Here is a 14,418-nt window from a genome sequence, read left to right as displayed (position 1 = left end):
TGAAAAAGACTGTGACAGAGATCCTGATTGCAAGGATGGAAGTGATGAAATTAACTGCCTTTCTCAGACCTGCAGGCCAGACCAGTTCAGATGTGAAGATGGGAACTGTGTCCATAGGAGTAGGCAGTGCAGTGGTGTGAGAGACTGTCTGGATGGCACTGATGAAGCAAACTGTAACAATGTTATTCAGTGCTCTGGACCTGGCAAATTCAAGTGCAGAAGTGGAGAATGCATAGATATCAATAAAGTGTGTAACCAGCAGAGAGACTGCAAGGACTGGGGTGATGAGCCCCTGAAGGAATGCATCATAAATGAATGTGACTCTCCAGCTGGGTTTGAGTTTGTAGACAAGAGAAACTGTGGAGATATTGATGAACGCCAAAACCCTGGTATCTGTAGTCAAATCTGTATCAACCTGAAAGGTGGCTACGAATGTGAATGTAGCCGTGGATATCAGATGAATCCTGCTACAGGAACCTGGAAAGGGCCATACAGGTATAGAAATACAAATAACACCTGTGATTACAATGACGCTGCTAAGCAGGGTTTAGGGGTTTATAGCACGGAGACAAGGGGTAACAACTACAGTGTTTGGAACAATTGTACAGCTTTGGCCTTACCTCCTGATGTTTTTCTGATTTGTGGGGATAGGGCCTGGCAAGGTATCCCTGCAAATGCTATCAGAAGTCCATGTTACTTAGATAAACTCATTGTATTTGCTCCTAGCTTGTTACAGTTGTGTGAGATCACCAGACCTAAATGGGCATTGCTTGCACCGGATTGCAATGATAATGTTGAATTGTGTGGGGTTGCAGCTAGAGCGGCATTGGCAATTTTAGTGCCTGGAGTGGCATCTGCGGCCGCACGTAACAACTGCTTGGCTGCGGGGATCGGCTGCGGTGTGGACGCCCCTAGGTGCACCCTGAGCGTTTTGTTCGGAGGGGACTCCACTCTCAGCTGCTCACCACAGGAGCAGACAAAGATCTCCTGAAGCTGCAGACAAACAGTATGTTTTCAGCTGCTGGAGGGATACTAACTGGAGTGTTAATAATTGTGTGTGTTATTCTTAAATGTCCAGGTATTTTGTGTTGAAAGTATTTGTGTAAGGGTAAGGTTTTAAAACAAAGTGTTGCAAGTCATTTCACGAGGAACACAATGAGAGACAATATTTGTTTGCTTATCATTCTAAATTATATTCTTGTGGTATGATTGAGGTTGTGGTATGATTGAGAGTGAGATGTGTCAGAGGCCTCTGGGTGTGCGATTGTGCTCTGTATGTGTGATTGTGCTGTGTACTGTGTGAATGAGAGCGCGCTTTTGCCACAGTGCAGGTTATTGCCTTAGTGCAGGTTTGCCATAGTGCAGGTTATTGCCTTAGTGCAGGTTTGCCACAGTGCAGGTTATTGCCTTAGTGCAGGTTTGCCATAGTGCAGGTTATTGCCTTAGTGCAGGTTTGCCACAGTGCAGGTTATTGCCTTAGTGCAGGTTATTGCCATAGTGCAGGATTCCGGAATATGGCCCTAGTACAGGTTATCATTGCCATAGTGCAGGATTCCGGGATATTGCCATAGTACAGGTTATTATTGCCATAGTGCAGGATTCTGGGATATTGCCATAGTGCAAGCCAAAAGCATAGGAAATTGGTGCCGGCAAAAAATCATAGAGAAATGGATTTATTACAGCGCTTTTTAGAAAAAACGGGGAATCAATTGTAAGCAACTAGCAGAACGAGTTGCGATCGGTCGAGCAAAATCAAGTTTCACTAGTACGGAGTCATTGTTTGAAGTAGCCACTTGGAGAAATTTAAGGGAATGTACTGTTTAGACCTTTTCAACTCACAAATTCATTACTTTCCTGAAAGAGCACATGAGAAAGACTCAATATGGTATCAATCCTTTCAATCAATGGTTCACTGATTTGTTTGAAACAATGCATAGATGGTTACTGGGATTAGTCAAAGGGGGATTAAGGATTCTGTTCATTGTGGTGTCAATCATCATTACACATAGTATTATGTTAAATGTGGTTAAAGGGTTACTTGCAAAATGTTATAGGGATTTTGAAGTGGTGCCGGGAACAGGTACCCAGTGGATCACTGCAAAGTGGACTGAAGCAGTTTTAGAATCTGCACACGCTGAAGACGACCATGAAGAGGTTCCTGATAATCATTCTGACAATGACGTGGGCTGTGACACCCTTTGATCACCATCAAGTGATTAGGTTTAAGTGTGTTACTATTAGATTGTGTTACCATTAAGTGCTTACAGTAATTGTAGTGTTATTAGGATTAAGTTATATAGTTGTGTTATGTTATGTATTTGACACCTACTGTAAAACCAAGTACTGCCTGTACTAAAAGAAAACGGGGGAATTGTTGGGAATTGGCATAATTGTTCGATCTAAGCTTGCTTTAAGCAACCAGGGTAGGCCTTAGAAATCTCAGGGTCTGCTGTAGCTGAGCAAACCAGGCTGCCAGAGTAACTGTGAGAAGCTCCCACGGCAATGACTCCCACATCACCCAATTAAGGAACTCAGAAAATATTGTTATCAGCAGCTGGCCTCGAGGACTAGGCCTACGTGGCCGTTAAGCACAAAGGGGGTTGTTTTCCTAACTTCTAATCAAAAGGGGGGTTCTTTTCTTGCAGGTGGTGTTATTTTCTTAACGGTTTGTCTGAGTGCTTTTGACCAATAATCTTGTGTGAAACACTGTCCACCCCTGTAAAATTCACTATAAAAGTTGGACTATTCGGGCAATAAAATGGTGAAGCATGATCTGACTCTGCTGGTGTCTGTCATGCTTTCGTCCGTGCTTCGCAACAGTTCTCGTTGGTCGTTAATGTAAATGGGAGTGGATTGTGGGTTTTGGAGAAGATCAGGTAGGTTTAGGGTGGTTTTGTAGAAAAATTCATAGTTTTGGGGTTTTTTACTTCTGATCCAGTTTTTTTTTTGGGGTGATTATGACGTGTTTTGGGGTCTCCGTTGGGTTTCGTTGTGTTTTCCATGTTCCTCATGGTGAAAAAGAGTAAATTGTGGGTTTTGGAGAACATCAGGTATGTTTAGGGGGACTTTTGGTGTGGATCTATGGCTTTTGGTGTTTTCTTTCTTTTTTGGGGGTGATCCAGTTCTTTTTTGGTGTGTTTTTGACGTGTTTTGGGGTCTCCGTTGGGTTTCGTTGTGTTTTCCATGGTCATCATGGTGGAAAATTGTAAATTGTGGGTTTTGGAGAACATCAGGTAGGTTTAGTGTGGTCCTGGTTTGGATCTATGGTTTTTGCGGTTTTTCTATCGTTTTTTTGGTGTTATCCCGTTCTTTTTTGGAGTGTTTTTGACTTGTTTTGGGGTCTCCGTTGGGTTTTGTTGGGTTCTCATTGGTCGTTAAGGTAAATGGGAGTGGATTGTGGGTTTTGGAGAAGATCAGGTAGGTTTAGGGTGGTTTTGTAGAGAAATTCATAGTTTTGTGTTTTTTTACTTCTGATCCAGTTCTTTTTTGGGGTGTTTTTGACGTGTTTTGGTTTCTCCGTTGGGTTTCGTTGTGTTTTCCATGGTCATCATGGTGGAAAATGGTAAAATGTGGGTTTTGGAGAACATCAGGTAGGTTAAGGGGGGGGGGGGGTTGGGGTGGATCTATGGCTTTTAGAGTTTTCTTTCGTTTTAGGGGTTGATCGTGTTCTTTTTTGGTGTGTTTTTGACGTGTTTTGGGGTCTCCGTTGGGTTTCGTTGTGTTTTCCGTGGTCATCATGGCGGAAAATTGTAAATTGTGGGTTTTGGAGAACATCAGGTAGGTTTAGTGTGGTTTTGGTTTGGATCTATGGTTTCTGGGGTTTTCTTTCGTTTTTGGTGTTGAACCAGTTGTTTTTTGGGGTGTTTTTGACGTGTTTTTTGGTCTCCGTTGGGTTTCGTTGGGTTCTCGTTTGTCGTTAAGGTAAATGGGAGTGGATTGTGGGTTTTGGAGAAGATCAGGTAGGTTTAGGGTGGTTTTGTAGAAAAATTCATAGTTTTGGGGTTTTTTACTTCTGATCCAGTTTTTTTTTTGGGGTGTTTTTGACGTGTTTTGGGGTCTCCGTTGGGTTTCGTTGTGTTTTCCATGGTCATCATGGTGGAAAATTGTAAATTGTGGGTTTTGGAGAACATCAGGTAGGTTTAGTGTGGTCCTGGTTTGGATCTATGGTTTTTGCGGTTTTTCTATCGTTTTCTTGGTGTTATCCCGTTCTTTTTTGGAGTGTTTTTGACGTGTTTTGGGGTCTCCGTTGGGTTTTGTTGGGTTCTCATTGGTCGTTAAGGTAAATGGGAGTGGATTTTGGGTTTTGGAGAAGATCAGGTAGGTTTAGGGTGGTTTTGTAGAGAAATTCATAGTTTTGTGTTTTTTTACTTCTGATCCAGTTCTTTTTTGGGGTGTTTTTGACGTGTTTTGGTTTCTCCGTTGGGTTTCGTTGTGTTTTCCATGGTCATCATGGTGGAAAATGGTAAATTGTGGGTTTTGGAGAACATCAGGTAGGTTAAGGGGGGGGGGGGTTTGGGGTGGATCTATGGCTTTTAGAGTTTTCTTTCGTTTTAGGGGTTGATCGTGTTCTTTTTTGGGGTGTTTTTGACGTGTTTTGGGGTCTCCGTTGGGTTTCGTTGTGTTTTCCGTGGTCATCATGGCGGAAAATTGTAAATTTTGTGTTTTGGAGAACATCAGGTAGTTTTAGTGTGGTTCTGGTTTGAATCTATGGTTTCTGGGGTTTTCTTTCGTTTTTGGTGTTGAACCAGTTGTTTTTTGGGGTGTTTTTGACGTGTTTTTTGGTCTCCGTTGGATTTCGTTGGGTTCTCGTTTGTCGTTAAGGTAAATGGGAGTGGATTGTGGGTTTTGGAGAAGATCAGGTGAATTCAGGGTGGGATTGGGTGGAAATACATAGGTTTTTTTTTTATTTTTTTTTTTTTCTTCTGATCCAGTTTTTTTTTTGGGTGTTTTTCATGTGGTTTGGGGTTTCCGTTGCGTTTCTTTGAGTTCCTAATGGGTTTTCTGGTGGTTGGGAGTGGACTTTGGGATTTGGAGAACATCAAGTAGGTTTAGGGTGGTTCTGGTGTGGATCTATGATTTTTGGGGTTTTCTTTCTTTTTTTTGAGGTTATCCCGTTCTTTTTTGGGGTGTTTTTGACGTGTTTTGGGGTCTCCGTTGGGTTTCCTTGGGTTTTCCATGGTTATCATTGTGGAAAATTGTAAATTTTGGGTTTTGGAGAACGTCAGGTAGGTTTAGGGTGGTTTTGGTGTGGATCTATTGTTTTTGGGGTTTTCTTTCTTTTTTTAGGGGTTATCCCGTTCTTGTTTGGGGTGTTTTTGACTTGTTTTGGGGTCTCCGATGGGTTTTGTTGGTTCTCGTTGGTCGTTAATGTAAATGGGAGTGGATTGTGGGTTTTGGAGAAGATCAGGTAGGTTTAGGGTGGTTTTGTAGAAAAATTCATAGTTTTGGGGTTTTTTACTTCTGATCCAGTTTTTTTTTGGGGGTGATTATGACGTGTTTTGGGGTCTCTGTTGGGTTTCGTTGTGTTTTCCATGTTCCTCATGGTGAAAAAGAGTAAATTGTGGGTTTTGGAGAACATCAGGTATGTTTAGGGGGACTTTTGGTGTGGATCTATGGCTTTTGGTGTTTTCTTTCTTTTTTGGGGGTGATCCAGTTCTTTTTTGGTGTGTTTTTGACGTGTTTTGGGGTCTCCGTTGGGTTTCGTTGTGTTTTCCATGGTCATCATGGTGGAAAATTGTAAATTGTGGGTTTTGGAGAACATCAGGTAGGTTTAGTGTGGTCCTGGTTTGGATCTATGGTTTTTGCGGTTTTTCTATCGTTTTTTTGGTGTTATCCCGTTCTTTTTTGGAGTGTTTTTGACTTGTTTTGGGGTCTCCGTTGGGTTTTGTTGGGTTCTCATTGGTCGTTAAGGTAAATGGGAGTGGATTGTGGGTTTTGGAGAAGATCAGGTAGGTTTAGGGTGGTTTTGTAGAGAAATTCATAGTTTTGTGTTTTTTTACTTCTGATCCAGTTCTTTTTTGGGGTGTTTTTGACGTGTTTTGGTTTCTCCGTTGGGTTTCGTTGTGTTTTCCATGGTCATCATGGTGGAAAATGGTAAAATGTGGGTTTTGGAGAACATCAGGTAGGTTAAGGGGGGGGGGGTTTGGGGTGGATCTATGGCTTTTAGAGTTTTCTTTCGTTTTAGGGGTTGATCGTGTTCTTTTTTGGTGTGTTTTTGACGTGTTTTGGGGTCTCCGTTGGGTTTCGTTGTGTTTTCCGTGGTCCTCATGGCGGAAAATTGTAAATTGTGGGTTTTGGAGAACATCAGGTAGGTTTAGTGTGGTTCTGGTTTGGATCTATGGTTTCTGGGGTTTTCTTTCGTTTTTGGTGTTGAACCAGTTGTTTTTTGGGGTGTTTTTGACGTGTTTTGGGGTCTCCGTTGGGTTTCGTTGGGTTCTCGTTTGTCGTTAAGGTAAATGGGAGTGGATTGTGGGTTTTGGAGAAGATCAGGTGAATTCAGGGTGGTTTCGGGTGGAAATTCATAGTTTTTTTTTTTTATTTTTTTTTTTTTCTTCTGATCCAGTTTTTTTTTTTGGGTGTTTGTCACGTGGTTTGGGGTTTCCGTTGCGTTTCTTTGAGTTCCTAATGGGTTTTCTGGTGGTTGGGAGTGGACTTTGGGATTTGGAGAACATCAAGTAGGTTTAGGGTGGTTCTGGTGTGGATCTATGATTTTTGGGGTTTTCTTTCTTTTTTTTGAGGTTATCCCGTTCTTTTTTGGTGTGTTTTTGACGTGTTTTGGGGTCTCCGTTGGGTTTCGTTGTGTTTTCCGTGGTCATCATGGCGGAAAATTGTAAATTGTGGGTTTTGGAGAACATCAGGTAGGTTTAGTGTGGTTTTGGTTTGGATCTATGGTTTCTGGGGTTTTCTTTCGTTTTTGGTGTTGAACCAGTTGTTTTTTGGGGTGTTTTTGACGTGTTTTTTGGTCTCCGTTGGGTTTCGTTGGGTTCTCGTTTGTCGTTAAGGTAAATGGGAGTGGATTGTGGGTTTTGGAGAAGATCAGGTAGGTTTAGGGTGGTTTTGTAGAAAAATTCATAGTTTTGGGGTTTTTTACTTCTGATCCAGTTTTTTTTTTGGGGTGTTTTTGACGTGTTTTGGGGTCTCCGTTGGGTTTCGTTGTGTTTTCCATGGTCATCATGGTGGAAAATGGTAAAATGTGGGTTTTGGAGAACATCAGGTAGGTTAAGGGGGGGGGGGGGTTTGGGGTGGATCTATGGCTTTTAGAGTTTTCTTTCGTTTTAGGGGTTGATCGTGTTCTTTTTTGGTGTGTTTTTGAAGTGTTTTGGGGTCTCCGTTGGGTTTCGTTGTGTTTTCCGTGGTCATCATGGCGGAAAATTGTAAATTTTGTGTTTTGGAGAACATCAGGTAGTTTTAGTGTGGTTCTGGTTTGAATCTATGGTTTCTGGGGTTTTCTTTCGTTTTTGGTGTTGAACCAGTTGTTTTTTGGGGTGTTTTTGACGTGTTTTTTGGTCTCCGTTGGATTTCGTTGGGTTCTCGTTTGTCGTTAAGGTAAATGGGAGTGGATTGTGGGTTTTGGAGAAGATCAGGTGAATTCAGGGTGGGTTTGGGTGGAAATACATAGTTTTTTTTTTTATTTTTTTTTTTTCTTCTGATCCAGTTTTTTTTTTGGGTGTTTTTCACGTGGTTTGGGGTTTCCGTTGCGTTTCTTTGAGTTCCTAATGGGTTTTCTGGTGGTTGGGAGTGGACTTTGGGATTTGGAGAACATCAAGTAGGTTTAGGGTGGTTCTGGTGTGGATCTATGATTTTTGGGGTTTTCTTTCTTTTTTTTGAGGTTATCCCGTTCTTTTTTGGGGTGTTTTTGACGTGTTTTGGGGTCTCCGTTGGGTTTCCTTGGGTTTTCCATGGTTATCATTGTGGAAAATTGTAAATTTTGGGTTTTGGAGAACGTCAGGTAGGTTTAGGGTGGTTTTGGTGTGGATCTATTGTTTTTGGGGTTTTCTTTCTTTTTTTAGGGGTTATCCCGTTCTTGTTTGGGGTGTTTTTGACTTGTTTTGGTGTCTCCGATGGGTTTTGTTGGTTCTCGTTGGTCGTTAATGTAAATGGGAGTGGATTGTGGGTTTTGGAGAAGATCAGGTAGGTTTAGGGTGGTTTTGTAGAAAAATTCATAGTTTTGGGGTTTTTTACTTCTGATCCAGTTTTTTTTTGGGGGTGATTATGACGTGTTTTGGGGTCTCTGTTGGGTTTCGTTGTGTTTTCCATGTTCCTCATGGTGAAAAAGAGTAAATTGTGGGTTTTGGAGAACATCAGGTATGTTTAGGGGGACTTTTGGTGTGGATCTATGGCTTTTGGTGTTTTCTTTCTTTTTTGGGGGTGATCCAGTTCTTTTTTGGTGTGTTTTTGACGTGTTTTGTGGTCTCCGTTGGGTTTCGTTGTGTTTTCCGTGGTCATCATGGTGGAAAATGGTAAATTGTGGGTTTTGGAGAACATCAGGTAGGTTTAGTGTGGTTCTGGTTTGTATCTATGGTTTTTGCGGTTTTTCTATCGTTTTTTTTGGTGTTATCCCGTTCTTTTTTGGAGTGTTTTTGACCTGTTTTGGGGTCTCCGTTGGGTTTTGTTGGGTTCTCATTGGTCGTTAAGGTAAATGGGAGTGGATTGTTGGTTTTGGATAACATCAGGTAGGTTTAGGGTTGTTTTGTAGAGAAATTCATAGTTTTTTGTTTTCTTACTTCTGATCCAGTTCTTTTTTGGGGTGTTTTTGACGTGTTTTGGTTTCTCCGTTGGGTTTCGTTTGGTTTTCCATGGTCATCATGGTGGAAAATGGTAAATTGTGGGTTTTGGAGAACATCAGGTAGGTTTAGGGTGGTTTTGGGGTGGATCTATGATTTTGGGGTTATTTTCTTCCAGTTTTGGGGGTCATCCCGTTCTTTTTTGGGGTGTTTTTGACGTGTTTTGTGGTCTCCGTTGGGTTTTGTTTGGTTTTCCATGGTCATCATGGTGGAAACGTGTAAATTGTGGGTTTTGGAGAACATCAGGTATGTTTAGGGGGACTTTTGGTGTGGATCTATGGCTTTTGGTGTTTTCTTTCTTTTTTGGGGGTGATCCTGTTCTTTTTTGGTGTGTTTTTGACGTGTTTTGGGGTCTCCGTTGGGTTTCGTTGTGTTTTCCATGGTCATCATGGTGGAAAATGGTAAATTGTGGGTTTTGGAGAACATCAGGTAGGTTTAGTGTGGTCCTGGTTTGGATCTATGGTTTTTGCGGCTTTTCTATCGTTTTCTTGGTGTTATCCCGTTCTTTTTTGGAGTGTTTTTGACTTGTTTTGGGGTCTCCGTTGGGTTTTGTTGGGTTCTCATTGGTCGTTAAGGTAAATGGGAGTGGATTGTGGGTTTTGGAGAAGATCAGGTAGGTTTAGGGTGGTTTTGTAGAGAAATTCATAGTTTTGTGTTTTTTTACTTCTGATCCAGTTCTTTTTTGGGGTGTTTTTGACGTGTTTTGGTTTCTCCGTTGGGTTTCGTTGTGTTTTCCATGGTCATCATGGTGGAAAATGGTAAAATGTGGGTTTTGGAGAACATCAGGTAGGTTAAGGGGGGGGGGGTTGGCGTGGATCTATGGCTTTTAGAGTTTTCTTTCGTTTTAGGGGTTGATCGTGTTCTTTTTTGGTGTGTTTTTGACGTGTTTTGGGGTCTCCGTTGGGTTTCGTTGTGTTTTCCGTGGTCATCATGGCGGAAAATTGTAAATTGTGGGTTTTGGAGAACATCAGGTAGGTTTAGTGTGCTTTTGGTTTGGATCTATGGTTTCTGGGGTTTTCTTTCGTTTTTGGTGTTGAACCAGTTGTTTTTTGGGGTGTTTTTGACGTGTTTTTTGGTCTCCGTTGGGTTTCGTTGGGTTCTCGTTTGTCGTTAAGGTAAATGGGAGTGGATTGTGGGTTTTGGAGAAGATCAGGTAGGTTTAGGGTGGTTTTGTAGAAAAATTCATAGTTTTGGGGTTTTTTACTTCTGATCCAGTTTTTTTTTTGGGGTGTTTTTGACGTGTTTTGGGGTCTCCGTTGGGTTTCGTTGTGTTTTCCATGGTCATCATGGTGGAAAATTGTAAATTGTGGGTTTTGGAGAACATCAGGTAGGTTTAGTGTGGTCCTGGTTTGGATCTATGGTTTTTGCGGTTTTTCTATCGTTTTTTTGGTGTTATCCCGTTCTTTTTTGGAGTGTTTTTGACTTGTTTTGGGGTCTCCGTTGGGTTTTGTTGGGTTCTCATTGGTCGTTAAGGTAAATGGGAGTGGATTGTGGGTTTTGGAGAAGATCAGGTAGGTTTAGGGTGGTTTTGTAGAGAAATTCATAGTTTTGTGTTTTTTTACTTCTGATCCAGTTCTTTTTTGGGGTGTTTTTGACGTGTTTTGGTTTCTCCGTTGGGTTTCGTTGTGTTTTCCATGGTCATCATGGTGGAAAATGGTAAAATGTGGGTTTTGGAGAACATCAGGTAGGTTAAGGGGGGGGGGGGGTTGGCGTGGATCTATGGCTTTTAGAGTTTTCTTTCGTTTTAGGGGTTGATCGTGTTCTTTTTTGGTGTGTTTTTGACGTGTTTTGGGGTCTCCGTTGGGTTTCGTTGTGTTTTCCGTGGTCATCATGGCGGAAAATTGTAAATTGTGGGTTTTGGAGAACATCAGGTAGGTTTAGTGTGGTTCTGGTTTGGATCTATGGTTTCTGGGGTTTTCTTTCGTTTTTGGTGTTGAACCAGTTGTTTTTTGGGGTGTTTTTGACGTGTTTTGGGGTCTCCGTTGGGTTTCGTTGGGTTCTCGTTTGTCGTTAAGGTAAATGGGAGTGGATTGTGGGTTTTGGAGAAGATCAGGTGAATTCAGGGTGGTTTTGGGTGGAAATACATAGGTTTTTTTTTTATTTTTTTTTTTCTTCTGATCCATTTTTTTTTGGGGGTGTTTTTGACGTGGTTTGGGGTTTCCGTTGCGTTTCTTTGAGTTCCTAATGGGTTTTCTGGTGGTTGGGAGTGGACTTTGGGATTTGGAGAACATCAAGTAGGTTTAGGGTGGTTCTGGTGTGGATCTATGATTTTTGGGGTTTTCTTTCTTTTTTTTGGGGTTATCCCGTTCTTTTTTGGTGTGTTTTTGACGTGTTTTGGGGTGTCCGTTGGGTTTCCTTGGGTTTTCCATGGTTATCGTTGTGGAAAATTGTAAATTTTGGGTTTTGGAGAACGTCAGGTAGGTTTAGGGTGGTTTTGGTGTGGATCTATTGTTTTTGGGGTTTTCTTTCTTTTTTTAGGGGTTATCCCGTTCTTGTTTGGGGTGTTTTTGACTTGTTTTGGTGTCTCCGATGGGTTTTGTTGGTTCTCGTTGGTCGTTAATGTAAATGGGAGTGGATTGTGGGTTTTGGAGAAGATCAGGTAGGTTTAGGGTGGTTTTGTAGAAAAATTCATAGTTTTGGGGTTTTTTACTTCTGATCCAGTTTTTTTTGGGGGGTGATTCTGACGTGTTTTGGGGTCTCCGTTGGGTTTCGTTGTGTTTTCCATGTTCCTCATGGTGGAAAATGGTAAATTGTGTGTTTTGGAGAACATCAGTTAGGTTTAGTGTGGTCCTGGTTTGGATCTATGGTTTTTGCGGTTTTTCTATCGTTTTTTTGGTGTTATCCCGTTCTTTTTTGGAGTGTTTTTGACTTGTTTTGGGGTCTCCGTTGGGTTTTGTTGGGTTCTCATTGGTCGTTAAGGTAAATGGGAGTGGATTGTTGGTTTTGGATAACATCAGGTAGGTTTAGGGTTGTTTTGTAGAGAAATTCATAGTTTTGTGTTTTCTTACTTCTGATCCAGTTCTTTTTTGGGGTGTTTTTGACGTGTTTTGGTTTCTCCGTTGGGTTTCGTTGTGTTTTCCATGGTCATCATGGTGGAAAATGGTAAATTGTGGGTTTTGGAGAACATCAGGTAGGTTTAGCGTGGTTTTGTGGTGGATCTATGATTTTGGGGTTATTTTCTTCCAGTTTTGGGGGTCATCCCGTTCTTTTTTGGGGTGTTTTTGACGTGTTTTTTGGTCTCCGTTGGGTTTTGTTTGGTTTTCCATGGTCATCATGGTGGAAACGTGTAAATTGTGGGTTTTGGAGAAGATTAGGTAGGTTTAGGGTGGTTTTTTAGAAAAATTCATTGTTTTGTGTTTTTTTACTTCTGATCCAGTTCTTTTTTGTGGTGTTTTTGACGTGTTTTGTTGTCTCCGTTGGGTTTCGTTGTGTTTTCCGTGGTCATCATGGCGGAAAATTGTAAATTGTGGGTTTTGGAGAACATCAGGTAGGTTTAGTGTGGTTCTGGTTTGGATCTATGGTTTCTGGAGTTTTCTTTCGTTTTTGGTGTTGAACCAGTTGTTTTTTGGGGTGTTTTTGACGTGTTTTGTGGTCTCCGTTGGGTTTCGTTGGGTTCTCGTTTGTTTTTAAGGTAAATGGGAGTGGATTGTGGGTTTTGGAGAAGATCAGGTGAACTCAGGGTGGTTTTGGGTGGAAATACATAGTTTTTTTTTTATTTTTTTTTTTTCTTCTGATCCAGTTTTTTTTTGGGGTGTTTTTGACGTGGTTTGGGGTTTCCGTTGCGTTTCTTTGAGTTCCTAATGGGTTTTCTGGTGGTTGGGAGTGGACTTTGGGATTTGGAGAACATCAAGTAGGTTTAGGGTGGTTCTGGTGTGGATCTATGATTTTTGGGGTTTTCTTTCTTTTTTTTGAGGTTATCCCGTTCTTTTTTGGGGTGTTTTTGACGTGTTTTGGGGTCTCCGTTGGGTTTCCTTGGGTTTTCCATGGTTATCGTTGTGGAAAATTGTAAATTTTGGGTTTTGGAGAACGTCAGGTAGGTTTAGGGTGGTTTTGGTGTGGATCTATTGTTTTTGGGGTTTTCTTTCTTTTTTTAGGGGTTATCCCGTTCTTGTTTGGGGTGTTTTTGACTTGTTTTGGTGTCTCCGATGGGTTTTGTTGGTTCTCATTGGTCGTTAATGTAAATGGGAGTGGATTGTGGGTTTTGGAGAAGATCAGGTAGGTTTAGGGTGGTTTTGTAGAAAAATTCATAGTTTTGGGGTTTTTTACTTCTGATCCAGTTTTTTTTTTGGGGTGATTCTGACGTGTTTTGGGGTCTCCGTTGGGTTTCGTTGTGTTTTCCATGTTCCTCATGGTGAAAAAGAGTAAATTGTGGGTTTTGGAGAACATCAGGTATGTTTAGGGGGACTTTTGGTGTGGATCTATGGCTTTTGGTGTTTTCTTTCTTTTTTGGGGGTGATCCTGTTCTTTTTTGGGGTGTTTTTGACGTGTTTTGGGGTCTCCGTTGGGTTTCGTTGTGTTTTCCATGGTCATCATGGTGGAAAATTGTAAATTGTGGGTTTTGGAGAACATCAGGTAGGTTTAGTGTGGTCCTGGTTTGGATCTATGGTTTTTGCGGTTTTTCTATCGTTTTTTTGGTGTTATCCCGTTCTTTTTTGGAGTGTTTTTGACTTGTTTTGGGGTCTCCGTTGGGTTTTGTTGGGTTCTCATTGGTCGTTAAGGTAAATGGGAGTGGATTGTGGGTTTTGGAGAAGATCAGGTAGGTTTAGGGTGGTTTTGTAGAGAAATTCATAGTTTTGTGTTTTTTTACTTCTGATCCAGTTCTTTTTTGGGGTGTTTTTGACGTGTTTTGGTTTCTCCGTTGGGTTTCGTTGTGTTTTCCATGGTCATCATGGTGGAAAATGGTAAAATGTGGGTTTTGGAGAACATCAGGTAGGTTAAGGGGGGGGGGGGTTTGGCGTGGATCTATGGCTTTTAGAGTTTTCTTTCGTTTTAGGGGTTGATCGTGTTCTTTTTTGGTGTGTTTTTGATGTGTTTTGGGGTCTCCGTTGGGTTTCGTTGTGTTTTCCGTGGTCATCATGGCGGAAAATTGTAAATTGTGGGTTTTGGAGAACATCAGGTAGGTTTAGTGTGGTTCTGGTTTGGATCTATTGTTTCTGGGGTTTTCTTTCGTTTTTGGTGTTGAACCAGTTGTTTTTTGGGGTTTTTTTGATGTGTTTTGTGGTCTCCGTTGGGTTTCGTTGGGTTCTCGTTTGTCGTTAAGGTAAATGGGAGTGGATTGTGGGTTTTGGAGAAGATCAGGTGAATTCAGGGTGGTTTTGGGTGGAAATACATAGTTTTTTTTTTTTATTTTTTTTTTTTTTCTTCTGATCCAGTTCTTTTTTGGGGTGTTTTTGACGTGGTTTGGGGTTTCCTTGCGTTTCTTTGAGTTCCTAATGGGTTTTCTGGTGGTTGGGAGTGGACTTTGGGATTTGGAGAACATCAAGTAAGTTTAGGGTGGTTTTGGGGTGGATCTATGATTTTGGGGTTGTTTTCTTCCAGTTTTGGGGTCATCCCGTTCATTTTTGGTGTGTTTTTGACGTGTTTTGGGGTCTCCGTTGGGTTTCGTTGTGTTTTCCGTGGTCATCATGGCGGAAAA

General features: G+C 41.5%; 1 long non-coding RNA gene across 1 annotated transcript; it reads left to right on the top strand.

Moving 5' to 3' along the window:
- The first annotated feature begins 463 nt into the window (after window positions 1-463).
- On the top strand, window positions 464-2,777 carry LOC311443297. The gene is made up of 2 exons (XR_014697200.1): window positions 464-1,290; window positions 1,332-2,777. It is a non-coding gene; the product is annotated as an uncharacterized lncRNA (long non-coding RNA).
- The last annotated feature ends 11,641 nt before the right edge of the window (window positions 2,778-14,418 follow it).

Source organism: Aythya ferina, assembly GCF_964211825.1.
Source record: "Aythya ferina genome assembly, chromosome: 12".
In the NCBI taxonomy this organism is placed as follows: Eukaryota; Metazoa; Chordata; class Aves; order Anseriformes; family Anatidae; genus Aythya; species Aythya ferina.
This window is presented reverse-complemented; position numbering and strand designations above follow the sequence as displayed.